Source organism: Coenobita brevimanus, chromosome 62, assembly GCF_032717465.1.
Source record: "Coenobita brevimanus isolate Jiangsu-jjx chromosome 62, ASM3271746v2, whole genome shotgun sequence".
NCBI classification, from domain to species: Eukaryota; Metazoa; Arthropoda; class Malacostraca; order Decapoda; family Coenobitidae; genus Coenobita; species Coenobita brevimanus.
Genome location: NC_137015.1, coordinates 34,038,408 through 34,056,552, shown reverse-complemented (window position 1 = coordinate 34,056,552; position 18,145 = coordinate 34,038,408). Strand labels below are relative to the sequence as shown.

Genomic DNA, 18,145 nt, shown 5'->3' with positions numbered 1-18,145 from the left:
TCACTGCCCTTCTCCTAACACCCCCCCCTCTCTCATACCTCTCCACTCCATCCCTCCATCTCATCCTTGGCCTCCCCCTCCCTGTCCCCCCCTCCACCTCACTCACATACACTCTTCTCATCAGTCTCTCACTCTCCATCCTCTCCACATGGCCAAATCACCTCAGTGTATTTCTCCTAACTCTTCCTATCACATCCACCTCCACACCACAACGCTCCTTCACTTCCTCAATTATCAGTCTGTCTTTCCATGTATATATCTCCACATGCTTCTCTCAGATAACTCATTTCCACTGCCTTCACTCTTGACTTGTGCCCCTCCATCAAGGTTTAAGCTTCACTTTCATACATTAGAGCTGGTATCACAATATTGTCATGCAGTAACTTTTTCACTTCCATGCTCACCTCCGTCTTTCCTATCACAACTTTCAAAGAACCAGCAACCTTTCGTCCTTGCTGTACCCTTTCAAGCACTTCACCCTCTAAACTTCCATCCTTACCCATCACACTTCCAAAGTACTTAAATCTTACATTTTTCATATCTTCCTTATCCAACCTCACTGTACGTTCAGTGACATCATTTCTCTCGAAGGCCATAATTTTACTCTTTCGTACATTCATTTCTCACACGCTTTCCCAACTCATTCACCAAGCCTTGCAGCTATCCTTTGTCTTCACTTAACAACACAGCATCATCTGCAAACAACAGTATAGGGAGTTTCCACAGACTGCCCTTTCTCATTAGGGCTGCTCCAACATCAGCTGGCCTACCTTGTATCTCTTTTATAAACACAATCTGTATACAGATTGAACAACCATGGAGACATGACGCATCCCTGTTTCATCCAACCTTCTAATAGAAAAATTCACTCAGTTCACTGTCCACATGCACTGCAGCCTTACCATCCTCACACATACTCTTCACGGCATTCAACAACTTCCCATTTATTCCATATATTCTTAATACTTTCCACAGTCCTTGTCTATCCAACCTATCCTATGCCTTCTCCAATTCCATGAAGGCCTCGCATACAACTTCTTTCCCTTCTCAAGAAACTAAAAACCTAAGAATGAATATCAGATTTACACAACCTCTTCCCTTCCTAAAACCTCCATGTTCTTCTCCAACTTATTCCTCTGTTATTTCCCTAACTCTGTCAATAAATATCCTACCATATAATTTTCCTGTTACAGTAAGAAGATAAATGCCCCTGTGATTGCCACACTTATTCTCCCCCCCCCACCCCCTTTTCGTTTGTACATGGGAATAATTATACCTGACTTCCAATCCTTCAGGACTTTATCTTCCTCCCAGGCCACTCTGCACATTGTCCACACCCATTCTACTACTATCTCTCCCCCATGCTTCAGCATTTCACCACACACTCCATCAATTCCTGGGGCTTCCCCATTTTGACTTTCTTCATTGCTTCCACAATTCCATTCTACTGATTTCTTCCTCTCTTCTCACATCCCTCCTCCTCCCAGCCATTCCCCAGCCACTTATACTTGCATTACTTTCATTTTCTATGTTCAACAGTTCCCTAAAGTGTTCTCTCCATCTGCTCATTTTTCCTTCCATCTTCACTAGTAATCTATCATTTTTATCTTTCACTCTCTGAATAGCTTTTTTTGACACCCTGTCTAACTCTCCTTTTCTTTTTCCAGAACATTTTCTTACATTCTCTCCACTTTACACTCAAATTCCTTACATATTCCTCGTGCACTTTTTTCTTACTCTCTCTTACTAATCTTTTTACCTCTCCCTTCCTCTCTACATAAAACTCTTCCTTCTGTATCTCACCTTCCTCCACGCCCCTGTTTCTCATCCACTCACTGTATACTTTCTTCTTTTGTGCCACAGCCTGTCTTACCTCTTCATTCCACCATGCTGTTCCTTGCACCCCCTTTTGTCTTTGCTTCACCCCACACACCATCTCACATGTTGCACAGATGTCTTCTGTGAATATCTTGCACACACCTTCCCCGTCTCCCATCTGCTCAAAATCATATTTACCCAATCGCTCCTCCAGTTCTCTCTCACATTCTGCCTTTTTTCCATCCTCTAGTAACCTTTCTGTCCTCCTTGCAAGAACTACTTCCTCCTGTCCTGCCCTTCTTCTATTCCTCCACTTCATTTCAATCTTGACTTTCGTCACCACCAAGTGTTGGTCAGAAGATCCACTCCCCTAACCTCTGTATGCTCTTGCATCTATTACACACCTTCTCATTCTGTCATTCACACACACACACACAGTCAATCACTGCCTGCCGTTCATCAGTTCACCACCCACCCTTCTCATCACTCACCACTTTTACCTGTGGATAATTTTGTCTGAGGAGGGTATTGGCTGTCACTAACCCCCTCCTGGCACAAGTCTCCACTAGAGCACTGCCATTCTTTGTGAAACAACAACCTAGCTCTTTTTAACAATCATAATTTTATTTGCTATTTTAAATATTGAGTTTTAATGGTTGTAATCACATTAGCAAACTTCTGAAAGTTTTTGTCATTATATGATATAAGAAACATTCCAAGTAAGCTCAACCCTTGGAAACCAGTAGTTTTCTTTTGATTGAATTTTAAGGAAAACATTCATCAAGGAAAATTTGGGATTTCTTTTAGTTTTGGAACTTTGTATAAGGAAAAGTATGAGAGGCATACCACAAATGACACGATATGAAGTCTGTTGTTGGTATATACCCTTTGTGTGAAATCTTAGCTATCCAGCTGGATAAATAATGGTGTTACATATTCCCAGAATTGGTTGCAAGGCCAACTTTTCCAAACACGAGTAAATTTTGAGTGGCTGTCTCTCAAAAATTACTCATGTTGGAGAACTATAATTTGTGATTTTTAAATATTGTATATATAAAGAATTTTTTTGAGGAGGTGATCTGGAAAATTTTTCATTGTTGATTCAGCATGGAATGGCCCATTTGCATTTCTCCACCCAGTGAGCATGGGCATCATAGCAGGCTGCACATCACTCTTTGTTATCTGGTTATATGGTCACCACCCAGCATTGTAAATGGTTTCCTGGTTTGCAGGAAAACATTTGGCTTGTCATTCCGTGTTGATCCACCTGAAGTGGAAAGAAGAGTACTAGAATGTGACAGGAAGAGAAGGTAGAAGTAAGAAGAGAGGTGGTCAGACACAGTAGTATAGTGACCCCCTCCAAGTATGCGGCTAATGTATCTTACATAGAATTTTTCCATGGAAATAGAAATACACAGATGGTACCATAGAAGCCTGTAAGGGTAATTAGTTTGGTGAAATTATTAAAAAAAAAAAAATCCAAAGCCCCTCTTTTGCCCTTGAAAATTTTTTACCCCCTCCCCACCCCCAGATAATATTACTTGTAGTAAACATGCAACCTCTAGGAACATCCATCCATCCATTGCCAGACGCCATGTATCCCAAACGGGGTGGCCAAGGGCTTAGAGTTAATTGTTTTACAGGGAGGGGCACTAATCCTCCACCAACCCCACTTGACACGTAGGGATGCCAACAGCATCTGGTGTTCCCAGGCAAAGTGGTGATCAGTTACCATGACAGAGGATGGAGCAATACTTGGGTGTCGAGGGATGTATCCAAGGCTGAGGGGTCTATCTCCCCCTCTACTGAAGGGGAGAGAGGGAGAGGGAGAGGACACAGTGTTCTTGTGCGGCAGCCAAGCTTGGTGACCATGTTGACACCACCGCAAGGGACTGTCTGCTGTCTGCGCCTGACAGACCATGTGTTGGGGGGACTTCTTTGTTTTGTGCTAAACCAGATTCTTTCCCATGTAACAGAAATCAGGGTTGGGTTTACCTCTACATAAATAGTGAAAATCACAAATGGAACCCGTGTACTTGGAGTGGTCACTAATAGTAGTAGTAGCAGCAGCAGCTTAGTTGCAGCTCCAGGATTATCTGAATGTAAACACACTGAACTTTCCTGCAGTTCACCTTCCTCCATTTTGGGTAATAAGGAGCTAAATGAGGGATGTTTATAATGACCAGGCACTGGAGCCACCTGATCATATCAGTGCCACCACATGAAGATGAAGGCATCCCTCACCTGCAACATGCCAATATCAAAATGATATTTATAGCACAAAATAATGTTAAGGTTTCATATGCAGAAAAATTCACTAAGATAAAGGTGCCATGAAGACTTCCATGTCACCTAACCCCTCAAGTGCTAATGTCATCGATCGGGCTTTTTGCGCAATTTCGTAAGAGGACGAGCAACACCGATCGTACAATATCCACAAAAAACTGGCGGCAGCTGGCTCCACCCCAGCTGTGACGTAGATGGCTTCTAACCAATCAGAACTAGGTGTTGGACACATCGGAGGGGGGACCCTGGCCCGTAACAAGGCGATGGGGGGTGTACCCCCCACCTCCCTCTACTCCACTACCTTGTTACTACCCTACCTCTCACCATTCTTAACACCACAACAACCTGTCCCACCCCCTCCTCATGCATCCCCCCCTCCCATGTGGATCCCCCCAACGTCCCCCCCAGTCAGCTGGGGGGAGGTTATTTCCCCCCTACCCTCCCTCCATGTCCCTGTACTCCACTTTGGCCCTTCCTTTGTGTGTTGTGGTCTCCTCCCATCCCTCCATCCCCATCCACCCCCTCCTGGCCTTACCAGCTCCCCGCACCCCCAGCACCTCACTAGCTCCCCGCACCCCCTAGCACCTCCCCGGCCTCGAATATTTTGCGTTTTTTTTTTTACCCTTTATGGCATGTGTTTTTGAATCATTACTTGTAATTTATTGGTGTTTGCATACAGATACGCACACCACAATTATTTTAGCTGTCTTTAGTCGAAACCCACTTGAAAAAGACATTTTATTTTATGCCGACGCATGGTAGCATGTTGGAGCCTTCAAAACGAAACGAAAACTAGATTTGACAGCTCGGAGGAGAGGGGAGGGGAGGTTAGGCGAGGGGAGGGGAGGGAAGGAGAGGAGAGAGGAGGGGAGGGAAGGGAAGGGGATTGGAGGTTTGAAGAGGGGAGAGAAGGGGAGGATAATTTTTACTATTTATCATATTTTTATTGGGGGGTTCATGACCAATTTCCCTTGCTAGATTTGACAGCTCGGCGGGGAGGGAAGGGGGGAGGGGAAAGAGGAGGGGACGTTAGGCGAGGGGAAGGGAAGGGAAGGGAAGGGGAGGGAGGGGATTGGAGGTATGAGGAGAGGAGAGGAGGGAAGGATAATTTTTATTTATCATTTATTTGGGGGGTTTGTCACTTTTATTTTTTTCTAAGCAAATTACAATGGTTTATAAGATCTATACACACCAAAAAAAATTGATTTTAGTGATTTTTTAACGTATTGTTGCGAAGAAAACAGGTGCGAGCGGCATATTTTCTTTCTCGCCGGGGCCGCGATGGGTAACTATTATAAACTTTGACGGGCCATAGCTTGGTAACTATTGGGTCTAGGAGGGTGAGGTTTGCGTTTTCAGGTGTGTAAATTCAAGCTCTATAAATCGGGTGTAAAACTTTTAATCTTTGAGGAAGTCAAAAAATTGGCCTGTTTCTGCGTCCTGGGGGGCAGTCGAGGCTGGGGAATTGCGTACCCTAGCGGTTAAAATACTAGCCTTAGCTTGCTGTTCGAAGGTAGTAGGGTATAATGTTGTAGTCAAGACCAGGCACCTCGAGACCAAGACCAAGATCAGACCCTCCGAGACCAAGACCAAGACCAAGACCAGATCCTCCGAGACCAAGACCAAGACCAGACTCTCTCAGACCAAGACTAAGAATTTATGTGTCTGCTAAATGAATGAAAAGTAGCTGCAACCTGCAGGTGCTGCACTGCTGGTCAGTTTTCACGGGCTTCTTGGCGTTTTCAAGGGCATCTCAGCCCCTCGAGTGAGTGCACTAGTACCCCAATCACCCAGTTGCAGATTATGTATCGATGCGATATGCAACACCTATTAAACGAATTTAAGCTGATTATCTCACATGAGTTGAATGAGATTGAGGAGTTTCTGGGATGACAATTACTAAGAAGAATGAAAGAGAGAAGAGGGCAATGGGGATAAATCCCGGGGCCAAAACTCGAGAGTATGGAGGGACCAGGGTCCACACCAGGACTGTGACAATTTTGCTTCTTTTTCTGGCCCGTTTCAAGCATTTTCCAAGCACCCCAAGGCGTGGTCATAGCTCTCTATAGCCCTGCACACTGATGTTACGGCTTTTGATATTTTTTTAAGTTTTTAAACTTCTGAGAATACGGTTTTGAAGTTGTATGGTGTTGCATACTTTGTCAGTGCCATCGTACTCATGGGGATAGCTGTATCTTCCTCATGTGAAAGCTGGTTTTCGGAAGACTAGTTTTCGCATTTCTCTCTGAGCTTTACCTGTGCCCAAACTTTCCATACACAACGTATTCATCTTTCGTTTCTCATGAACAGTCGAGGGGGACTACCTATTTTTCAGGATAATTACGCAAGAGACCTAAGGGGTTTCAGGATACAGAGGTGGGAAGCAAAAAATTTTCATAAATTTAAAATATATATTTTACATCCATAAGTGCTCCAAATACTTCTTACAGTCATACCCACTATTTGTTTAAGAGAACAGTTTTCACTAACTTTCCTTCTTGAAAGGGGCCCTCATTCAAGTCTGCTCACTGCCCTTCTTGCTACTACAGATGATTTATCGGCCCCCGGGTGGCCCCCCTACTTTAGTGGGGCTAGAAACGCCACTGGGCCACATGGCCATGGCCCCCCGCTCATAAGTGAATAAGATGCATGAAATATGAGGGTGGCTGTGAAACACTAGAAAATATTCTGATTTCTTCTGAAAAGATCACAGAAGGCACTGTAGGCCTCTGTGATAGCCATTTGGAAGCTCTGAAGGGTCATAACTCGAAAGGTTGGAAGCCACTGATGTCTGACTTGGCCCCCGTCACTCCAAAATCCTGGCTACGCCCCTGTAAAGGAGGAAATGTATTTACAGAATTTAATATATATGAACAACTGAACATCTAGGTAAAATATTGCTGCTTTCATTGCTTCATTGGCATGAAGAAACAAACATAGAAAATAGAAATTTTTGTGGTTACGTTTTCCAAGCAAACTAGCTAAACCTGTGGTGTACATGTATGAAGGGTGCGGGGATTGCATACACCATACACATGTATGAAGTACACAGAGGTGAACAGAGCTGCAAACATGTGTGCGTGTAAATAGCGATTATCACTGCGAGAATGGCCACGTCATGCATGCTTTCTCGACTAGCACGCACTCTATCGGAGCTCGCAGGGCTCAGCTCATGCATCATCACCGTAGCGTTAACCAGGCAGTATGAAGAGACAGTACAACGCTGTATGGCGTGCCGTAAATTGAATCAGCCTTGATTTTTCTCTGTGTATGATCATAAATTCTGACCTTCCCCATGCCACGATGCACTTTGTAATGCTGGTCTTGACCTGGTCACGAGCCAAAACTCCGAGACCAGAAGCTTCGAGACCAAGATCAAGACCACATCAAGCGAGACCAAGATCAAGACCAAGACCACATCAGACTGGTCTCGAGACCTACAACAGTGGTAGGGTGACTTCCAACTTGTGGGGAGCGTGCTGAATGGCCAGTAACCATTATGTAGATTGGTTTAAACTTTTCGGTCTGGTGATGTAATTTGTACTTCGTTCTTGCTGCTACCAGACAATTTTATTCAGCACATAGGTGACTTTCAAAGCTGGAGGAGTTAGATATAGCCTCATTTAGCCTTTTCACTACTAGAAGCCTGCCTAATTTAGTAAAATAATCTGATAATAGTAAATTTGAAATGTATTTGTCATCACACTAAAGGGGTTTGTCCGTCTTTTTTTTTTTTTTTTAAATGAATTGAGATAATGCCAAGGCCTACAATGCACTGTTAAGCTTCCTGTGCCACTTTGAATATGTCCGTATGTTTTGCCAGACATCTAATGCCCGAGTACATCTAGATTAGGTGGAATAAAACTTGATAATGATTTGCTTTAGATGCTGAAAATGGAAGCTTTTAAGCTTTGCTTGGTATTTTATAATTTTCATGTAAGTTTATGCCACCGTGCTAGTGAGTTTTCACCACTTCCTACCCTCCCCAACAGGCAAAACTTTGGATGTAGATGGTGGGCTTGGAGCTGCAGGCTGAAGTCAGTTAAGGAGGAGAAGAAGAAGGCAGTCAAAGGAAATTATAAACACCTAATCCACCAAATGAAGGACATCAGCACTAGTCAGTCTTCATGTTGATACTGTACCTTTTTAAGTACTGTCAACCAAAAAAGTATCGGTCATCATACCACACATATTCTGAAACATGGACAGAGCATTGTGATATATGGGGCACCCTGATATTATAAGTGCAAATATTGTCCTTGGTAGTTATTATGATCCAAAGCCACATAAATCGTCACATATTTTGAGATTCATGTGTGTTTGCAAAACTCACTCATTTTCACAACCATCAATCCTCAGGTGTGCGATACTTATTTGGTTGGCTATATAACAGTGAAAAAATAAGGGAAATTTGTAAATTACATTACTTAGTGTTCTGAGGCTTAAATAACTCATTTTATAAGTCTTCTGTGACTGCCCATGCAAATCATTTACCTTCTCCCTCATTATTATTATTATTATTATTACCCATCCCCGCCCCAGAGGGGCTCAGGGACAGGTATTGTTTTCACTCGGTTTGTCTGTTTGCCTGTCTGTTAACAAATCTAGGCGAAAACTACCGGTGCGATTTTGACTAAAATTACAGGGATGTTGGGCTATGGCCTTCTGATCTTCTGATTAAATTTTGGGTCAAATTCGGCCAAGGCTTAGGCTGTAGGCCTAAAAAATGTATACAAAAAAATTCCCATAACTCCTTTCAAAGTCATCATATCGACATGAAACCAAAACCTAAAGGTGCATCTTTCAAATCTGCATCCAATAACATGCCTTATTACATCAGGGGGGTCACCTTTCAGTTAGCAGTAGGGGAGTCAGTGTCAGGTGGGTTGGGCCTAAAATTTCAAATGGGCATAAAATTGTCAATTTTCACCCAGTTTACTCCAAATTTGATATCTTTGACTCGATGTCCTGTTGTGTTTATGTCAGTACTAAAATGACTGCCGAGGACGGGTTTGCTGTGCCTTGGCACCACTTCATATTATTATTATTTCTGCTGTTTCACGTGGTATGGCAATTATTTTTCACAGTTTTGGTACCTGTTTCTGAACCTTAGCATAACCCATCATTAACAGGGAAAAAAGTCTAGATGATGATGTATTATTGTTATCATTATTATTATTGTATAGTTTGGCATGGGGACAAAAGGTCGGAAATGAGAGCTGTGGAAATGGGGTTAGAGAGGTATGTGTGTGGACTTTGTAGAATGGATAGGGTAAGACATAATGTGATTTGTGACAGGTGTGAAGTAAAGAAGTGTGTAGACAGTAAGACTGAAGGGTGTGTGTGCTTGGATGGTATGGTAATGAGGACAGAAAGTATGTAAACAGGGTGGTGAAAAGGGTTCATGTGTCTGATGCTGCAGTTTGTACTGGCACATCGTGATCATTTGATTTCATACAAAATCAGTTTCAAATAATTTTATATGTCATCTGAAGTCACTCACTCATTGAAGATGGCTTGAAGTCTGCAGCCAGTCACTTAGTTTTCATACTGTTTCAAACAAAATGGAAATGACACCATGTTGCTGTTAAACTCTGCCCTGATCCAACCGTAAGTGTGGGGGCTGCCACCATGGACATTTTTAATAAGGATAAAACAGGGAATGGTGATAAGAAACAGTGAAGTGAGCATGGAAGTGAAAAAGTTATTACATGGCAGTATTGTGATACCAACTCCAACGTATGGAAGTGAAGCTTGGACGTTGTTGGAGGGACACAAGTCAAGAGTGAGAGCTGTGGAAATGAGTTATTTAAGAGGAGCCTGTGGAGTCACGTGGAGAGACAGACTGACAAATGAGGATGTGAAGGAGCGTTATGGAGTGGATGTGGATGTGATAGGAAGCGTTAGGAGAAACACAATGAGGTGGTTTGGCCATGTGGAGAGGATGGAGAATGAGAGAGTGATGAGGAGGGTGTATGTGAGTGAGGTGGAGGGGGAGAGAGGGAGGGGAAGGCCAAGGATGAGATAGAGGGTTGGAGTGGAGAGGTATATGAGAGAGGGGGGTGTGAATTGGGAGCAGGGCAGGGAAATGGCGGGGGACAGGGTGATGTGGAGGTAATTTTTTTGTAGCCACCCCATATGGGATGAAGGCATCTGGCAATAGATAGATAGATTAAACAGGAATTGTACAATGTTGTATCTTCACTGAAACAATGCCATATTGATATTACAGTACCACTTTGAAAGCAACCTCAGAATATTTTTAATTAGTTCAGTCAGTGATGTGAAAATGTTAATCCTGTACATGTTACCCCATGGCAGTATTTCCAGTTCAGCTTCAGAAGGCAGATTTTATGAACAGATTACCCATTTTACTTGCTTTTAAGCATAGACTCTCCCTATAACAGACTAATGAGGGGGGAGCCTGATTTGATACAGCTGAAAATCCATTATATCCGATGGTCCTCCCTTGAGGTGTGATTTCAAGCTCATGTTTGAAAATGAGTACAGTTGCATATTCTAGTACTGACAATGAAAACTAGACCCATTTTATATTAACTTGCCCCATAATTTTGCCTAGTTGCAGTTTATCTCACATCCTTGTTGGAACAAAAATGGTAGAAAACACATGACCCATTGTGCCTCATGCAAGGAACATTGTTCATTATAACTGACAGAAGTGCAGTGGCATCACAGTGTCTGTTAAATCCAATATCTGCTTTATCAAGGTATGTTAAATTGAGGGTCTTCTGTACTTTGAGCACAATTTGCATTACTTTTTAAATATCTATTTAAATGTTATAATGTGGACATTATCTACAATCGGCCTATCTTTCAGTATGTAATTTAAGAGAGTAGTTGATAAGTCTGAGGTACGAGCTGGTAATGAGTATGGTATTGTCGACATCCAGTGGCGGCATGGAGCAGTTGAAGTAGTCATATTGTCGAGACTCATCAATATCCCGTAATGCTTTAGGATACAGTCAGTGGTCAATTACAGGATATATCATTATAATACCACCAGGACTACCCATCATCGTTAGTAGTACCAGATTAGTTCCCCTACAGAGAAGGTAAGGATTTTGCTGAGGAAATAACCATTAACAGTGCGAATATGCAGTGTAATGGCTCAATTTAGGGTCAGTATTTAAGCATCAGTACTCCTAAAACAATTCTTTGGAACTAAGAAGGATGTAGTTCATGATTTGCAGGATGAATAACACGTTCATAGAAGCCATCTTGACAGAGTACTGAAGTTTTTCTAATGCTGCACCTTAAGCTACGGAGCCAGGACTTTACATATGTGATATATATATATATATATATGGAGCCTCTGTGGTACAGTGGTAGAGTGTGCATTTCATACACGGTTGAACCAGGGTTCGCGCCCTGCCAGGGTAATAAACTTTGGGAGTGTTCACCTGGCCACGTACTGCATTGGTGGACACAAGGGGTGCTGTGGTTGAACCAGTGTCGCCTGCTATAAAGTATGCTTGCACCCAGTCGGCATGCGCGGGCCGATTACACGTGGTTCACAGACTACACACACATCCAAAGCCACTCCAACACTACAATTACACTTACAAGCACTTCCCACCCTACATACAATCTCTACCAGACAGCCTAAGCCACTTGATAGAGAACATTGGCTGTATCATCCCGACTTTGGTCTGGATAGGCCGGTCCTGCAGTGGATATTTAAACGGCTGATGATGATGATAGATAGGTAGATAGATAGATAGATAGATATATATATATATATATATATATATATATATATAATATATACAGTAAAACCTCGGTATAACGGACTTCAATAGACTGGAATTCGCTTTTATCGGACTCGAGGAGCTACCAGACTAAATTCCTATACAGTATATCGGAAAAAGTCCGATAAAGCCAGAAGCAGTCCAGAGTGCCTGGCCAGTTCAGCTAAGTTCACCACAACAGTGTAAATAAACGACATGTTTATCAGTTTACAGAAGAGTATTATTATATATATTATACCATTTGATTAATGTAGTGAAGTTATAACACAGTACAGTACTGCATTGGTAGTCAAAACAGTTTAAAAACCATTCATATGATCCGGACTAATGTCTGATATATTGGAAAAAGTCTTGATTAGGAGGGGGAAGTCCGAATGTCGCTTTTATCGGAATTTTGCATTTTTCGGAATGATTTGGGCCCCAATTAGTCCGTTATAGTGAGGTCTTACTATATATATATATATATATATATATATATATATATATATATGTATATATATATATATATATATATATATATATATATATATATATATATATACATACATACATATATGTACAGTCAGCTCTCACTTAAAGTGCGATCAGTGTGTGTGAACCTCACAGAAAATAGAAGGCAATTTTTGTGGCCAAGAAATGGTCAAAACGTGAAAATGCAAATATAACACAGGTGAAAAAATCTGCCCATTTTTTTCAAAAACTGTACTACGCTGCGACGATTTCGCGGCCTGAGGCCACAAATTTTGGTTTAAACAGTCATTTCACAAAAAAAATGGTCAGAACGTGGTGGGAACAGACATAACGTGGGCAGTGACGGTCAAAGCATTTGTTGCATCAGCCGATGATGCATGGCTATCACATGTCTGCTTGGGGTGTCGTCACAGTCCCCTGAGCATTCCTCCCCACTTGAGCCTACCCTCTCTCCTTGCTCTGGCTCCACATGTGCTGTGTGTTATCATTGCTCTTGCTCCCCCCCCTCCCCCCCCACCCACCCAAGAAGCAGTAGGAGTCCTGCCTTGCCTCGTAATCCCACTCCCCCTCCCCCTAGGAAGCCCACAACCTCTTCATTTCAGGGTGAGGAGTCCTCCAGTGTTTGTATGTAAGGAAGTCATTATTAGGTAGGTAAATGTCCTGGGAAAAGTGAACTTGGGGCTGGCTTGGGTGCCCTGAAACCCTTTATAACATATGGCCCTATAATGCAAAAACCCCATAAAATGGGACCTTCCTTGGACAGTATTCGCGTGTTATGTGAGAACCTCCTGTCTTTATATTTATATATATAACATGTAAACATATGGTCTTATAATGCAAAAATCACATAAAGCAGCCTTGGACAATGTTCGCGTGTTATGTGAGAACTCGCTGCATATATATCATCAACAGCCGTTGAGGTCCACTGCAGGACTGGCCTATCCCTACCGAAGCAGGGACGATACAGCCAGTGTATCTCTACCCGGTGGCTCTAGTCTGGTAGAGATTGTATGTAGGGTGAGAAGTGCTTGTGAGTATAATTGTAGTGTTGTAGTGGCTTTGGATGTGTGTGTAGTCTGTGAACCAAGTGCAATCGGCCCACCTTAAGCTGACTGGGTGCAAGCATACTAGTAGGCGACACTGGTTCAACTACAGCACCCCTTGTGTCCGCCAAAGTAGCAAGTGGCTTGGTGAATGCTTCCCAAAGTTTTTACAACTCTGGCGGGAGGTGAACCCGCGCTCACCAGCGTGCGAAATGCACACTCTACCACTGTACCACAGAGGCTCCTACACACACACACAAATATATGTATATATATATTATACTGTATGTACATATATACAATAGGCTCTCGATCTTCGATCGGTTTTGGGACCGAAAAGAACAATCGAAATGCGATTTATTGAATTGCGAATTGATAAACTTATTGAAAATAAATAAATGGGACTGGCATGTCACTCACAGACCTACATCAACTTTTACGTTAACACTTATACCCACCCAAAATCATAACACAACCATATATTTGCACCCTGGACGATTCTCCGTCATTTTATAAATGTACGTATTATTAATTAATCAGTACTTTAATAACTATATTTCAGGGGGATCCATCAGAGTCTATGTTCAGTAGTGTTGGCTTTGGATATTATTTATTTGTTGCACCTTTCGTCAATAATTGTTTCTTCCTCACTGTAGTCGCCTTTGAATTATATTCTAGCATCACCCATAGCTGTCTTCTTTAATGATGGTGAACCGTCTTGTTATTGTTATGACGACGAATTGCCCCAAATGGTTCTGAGGCGGTAGTTGAGTCACTGTTGCCAGCCACCACTGCCACCCTCCCTGCCATCACTCGCGCTCATCCCAACCGCGCTTGAGTGAACACCTGCTTCCTTGTTCTTGTCCCAATCACTGTGGCTACTGCTGTTGATGCTTTCACTGCCTCCATCATCACAAAAAAGATTTCAAACGTTTGAATGAGGGCAAGCTTCACCAAGTGGCCGGTAGGTGGCATGACAGACGAACGGATGAGCATCGACTAGCTCTCGCAACCCCTCCTGAGTGATCAAAGCACGAAATTTGGACGAGCAGGCGAGTCCAATTGAAGTACGAAATATTGAAGTAAGATTAATCGAAGATCGAGAACGTACTGTATATACGATTAATAATATATGCCTGATTTATGTATAAAAGTGTATGTCTATGATGAACCATACAAAATATTGCCTGATTTGAAGATGGGAGGAGGCATGGTATACCAAGAAGATGGATGTATGTGGTCATTGTATAATAAAGCAAGTTATGGAAGGTGATTCAGGGGAACTGATAGGGGCTAGAGATCGTTGGATGAATTATGTATGGAATAACACATGATAAGGGTTTGGACCTCCCCCCCCCTCCCTTTTTTTTTTTTTTTTTTTTTTTTTTAATAGGCATTAGACTTATTTTCTGATAGGTAATATAAAGCACATCTGTGCAAAGAGGAAGGTGCAGTTGGTTAGGCGTGTCTTGTAGTCAGGATTCCAGGGGATGAGTGGTGATTGATCCCAGGGGCATGAATGGTGATTGATCCCAGGGGCATGAATGGTGATTGATCCCAGGGGCATGAATGGTGATTGATTCCAGGGGGATGAATGGTGATTGATTCCAGGGGCATGAATGGTGATTGAATGATTGTCTGGGCCATTTCACTGGACATATTAAGGCCACTTGCACACGAGGCCACCGGTGGCTGCCATTGGTAGCCCAGTGTGAAGGGGCTGGCAACTAGTGTAGCCGTATGAAAGCTCCGAGTTGAAAAAATGCGTTACAGCGAGTGGCAGCAACCGCCAGTGGCGGACACTAGTTGCGCGAGTGAGCCACTGCTGGGAGCTGGTTGCTGGCCGGGCAACTGTAATGGCCTCATATGAAAGGTTCCATTGAAAACTATGGGAGGCAACTAATTGCGGCCACTGGTGACCTTGTGTGAAAGCAGCCTAAGAGTTGATTAGTGCACCCTTTATCATGCTTTGTGTTTCCTCACTTTCTAGATTTACTTCATGCCTTTGTTAGGTGGGGGAGCGAGGTCATGATGATGATTGTTATTTTATTATTATATTGTCATCATTGTTAATATCATCCTGACCTTTTGCCCCATCATCTTCCTTTCCTTCCTTGCCGCACCACCCCCACCTTGCATGCCTTTCTTCCTACCCCCTCCTCCCTTGTCTGCACCACTTCCTCCTTCCAACCTTTTGTCAATGTTTCACCCTCTTCTTGTCTAGCTGTCTTTCTCCATTCTTTCCTTCATGCTTCACTTATCCCTTCCCAGATGCCCACCTCTCTTTCTTTCCTCCCTCCCTTCCTGCATGCCTGCCTCACCCCCTTCCTGTCTGACACTTTCCTCAAATTCCTCATTTTAATTCTTTCTCCTTTCTTCACTCTTCCCTGCCCACTTGCCATGCCATCCTGCCTCACCCCCTCCCTGCCCACCTGCCATGCCATCCTACCACACCCCCTTCCTGCCCACCTGCCATGCCATTGTGCTGCATCCCCTCCGTGTCATCCTGCCATATCCCCCTCCCTGCCCACCTGTTACGCCATCCTGCCTTATCCCCCTCCCTGCCCACCTGCTGTGCCATCCTGCCTCACCCCCTCCCTGCCCTGTCCCCCCCTCCTGCCATATCCTTCCCTTCCTGCCATCCTGCCTTACCCCCCTCCTTGCCATTCTACCTTATCCCTTCTTTGCCTCCCCTCCCTGCTGTCTACCTCAGCCCCTTCCTACCTTCCAACAGGTTTACCTGCCTACCTGCCCCACCCCCACCCTATCTACCTGCCTCATCTCCTTCCTGCTACCTGTCTCACCTACTACAGAACCTCCCTTGTCTCTTCCCTGTTACCTGGCGGCACACCTCCCTGCTATGTGCCTCACCTCCTTGCTACCTCTCATATCCCTGCATACCTTCTTGACTCAGACTCTCTCCCCCCACTGCTTTCTTGCCTCACCCGCTTGGAGGAATATGTGGAGAGTGCAGTGAATGTCTAGCATAAGAAATGCTGGGATTCGTTAAAGAAGTGTAGTGAGGAAAGTGTGTTAATATTGCTGAAGAGAGCACACCTAGATGGTGTTTTAGTCATATGGAGAGAATGAATGTAAACAGGTTGGTGGAAAAGGTATGTGTGAGCTTGTAGGTGGGAGGGGGCATGATTGTCCCACTCGTCTAATTCAGCTTCTGGTTCACACTTTCCATGATAGCCAAGCGTATTTACTTAATCTGTGTATGTGCTTCATGTTAATGTGATTTGTTAAAAATATCAGTTTTTAATGCATACATTCATCAGTGCAGGTCATAATCATAAATAATGACACAGTAAGCAGTCTTTCCAGAACACTAGTAGAGTTTCTCCTTTTTAGAGAAGTGGAACAATTGTACTACCTGACATTTTGCATTGCTGTACATTCTTTTCTGAAAGTATTGTCAGTCGTTTTGATGGTTTCACAAACATATTGTTGCAGTGCATTTTTTTTTTCTTTTTATTAAAGCAAATATTTCTGAATGGATTTGTATTTTATATAAAATTAACTATTTACGAAGCACCAAAAAAGCATGTGTAATCATTTATGTAAAGCTACTTGATAATTTACTGGTTATATATATATATATATATATATATATGCTGCTCTCGGGTGTCTGCCCATTCCTCTCCTCCTTCCTTCCTCTTCTTTCTTTCTTTACTTCATTCTTTCCTCGTCCTTCTGCTTATGGGTGACTTTACACTCCCTCTTTTATCTTTCTTTCAGTCTTTCCTGTTCTTTCTGCATATGGGTGACTCGTACACATACAAAATCTAATGACGGAATTGTTTGAAGTACTTTTTGGATGTATATAAATTGTAATGATGGAAATGTTTGAAATACTCTTTGGAGGAACTGTTCTCAGAGTTTGTTCTTATATCTGAATTAATTCTTTGTAAATGTATTATTCTTTACTTATGTAGCCCCCCATCACTCCTTGTACCCCTCCTCCCCCCACGTGTGTGCCCCAACCTTCCCCCACATGTACGCCTCCTCCTCCCCCCACATGAATGTCCCCTCCTCCCCCCACATGTACACCCACTACACCCCACACATGTATGCCCACTTTTCCCCTCATGTATACCTGTTCCTCCCTCCACATGTACGTGCCCTTACCTGTACTTAACCCGCATCCCAGGTGCTCCTTCTCTCCACTTGTACGCCTGCTCCTCCTCCCCCCACATGTATGCCCATTCCTCCCTCCACATGTACGCACCCTTACCTCGACTTAGCCTGCATCCCATCTCCTTTATTTCTTCTTTCTACTACCATCACCCCTCCTCTTCCTACCTCCTCAGCTTCCCAACTTCCATTCCTTTGCACATCTTCCCTGCTTCCTCCTCTCCTCCCTCCTCTTTTCTCCACTCACTCTCCTTCCTTTTTCCATCCACCCTCCATTCCAATTGCTTCTCTTCCTATTTCTCCTCCTTGTCCTTTCCTTAACCCTTTCTCATTCTTTCACATTCCTATCTTCCTCCTCCCATCCATATTCCTGTCTCCCTCCCCCTTCTACATTCCTGTCTTCCTCCATCTTTCTCCTTTCACCCTCCCCCTACCTCCTCCTTTGCCTCAACCATTTGTATCTCTATTCTCTTGTCCAACCTCTTTGTCCTCCTTTCTCTTCCACCTCTTTCCCTCTCCTCCCTTTTTATTCTTCCTCCCCCCACAACAATGCCCCCTCCCCCTACTTACACCCCCCCCTTCCCCACCTACATGCCCCGTCCCCCCTGACCTATGTGCCTC

General features: G+C 43.4%; 1 protein-coding gene and 1 long non-coding RNA gene across 2 annotated transcripts in view; one reads left to right on the top strand and one right to left on the bottom strand.

Annotated features, from left to right (window-relative positions):
- Window positions 1-18,145, top strand: part of LOC145404122 (uncharacterized) — a 67,335-nt gene that overhangs the window by 19,179 nt on the left and 30,011 nt on the right. The window contains exon 2 of the long non-coding RNA XR_013898111.1: window positions 8,097-8,221. This is a non-coding gene — a long non-coding RNA (uncharacterized LOC145404122). The remainder of the gene's footprint in view (window positions 1-8,096; window positions 8,222-18,145) is intronic.
- The window catches only part of LOC145404118 (tRNA pseudouridine(38/39) synthase), a 126,572-nt gene continuing 115,001 nt past the window's right edge, over window positions 6,575-18,145 (bottom strand). Inside the window, exon 10 of the mRNA XM_080275740.1 lies at window positions 6,575-6,935. The gene's annotated coding sequence lies outside the window, so the exon portion shown is untranslated. The remainder of the gene's footprint in view (window positions 6,936-18,145) is intronic.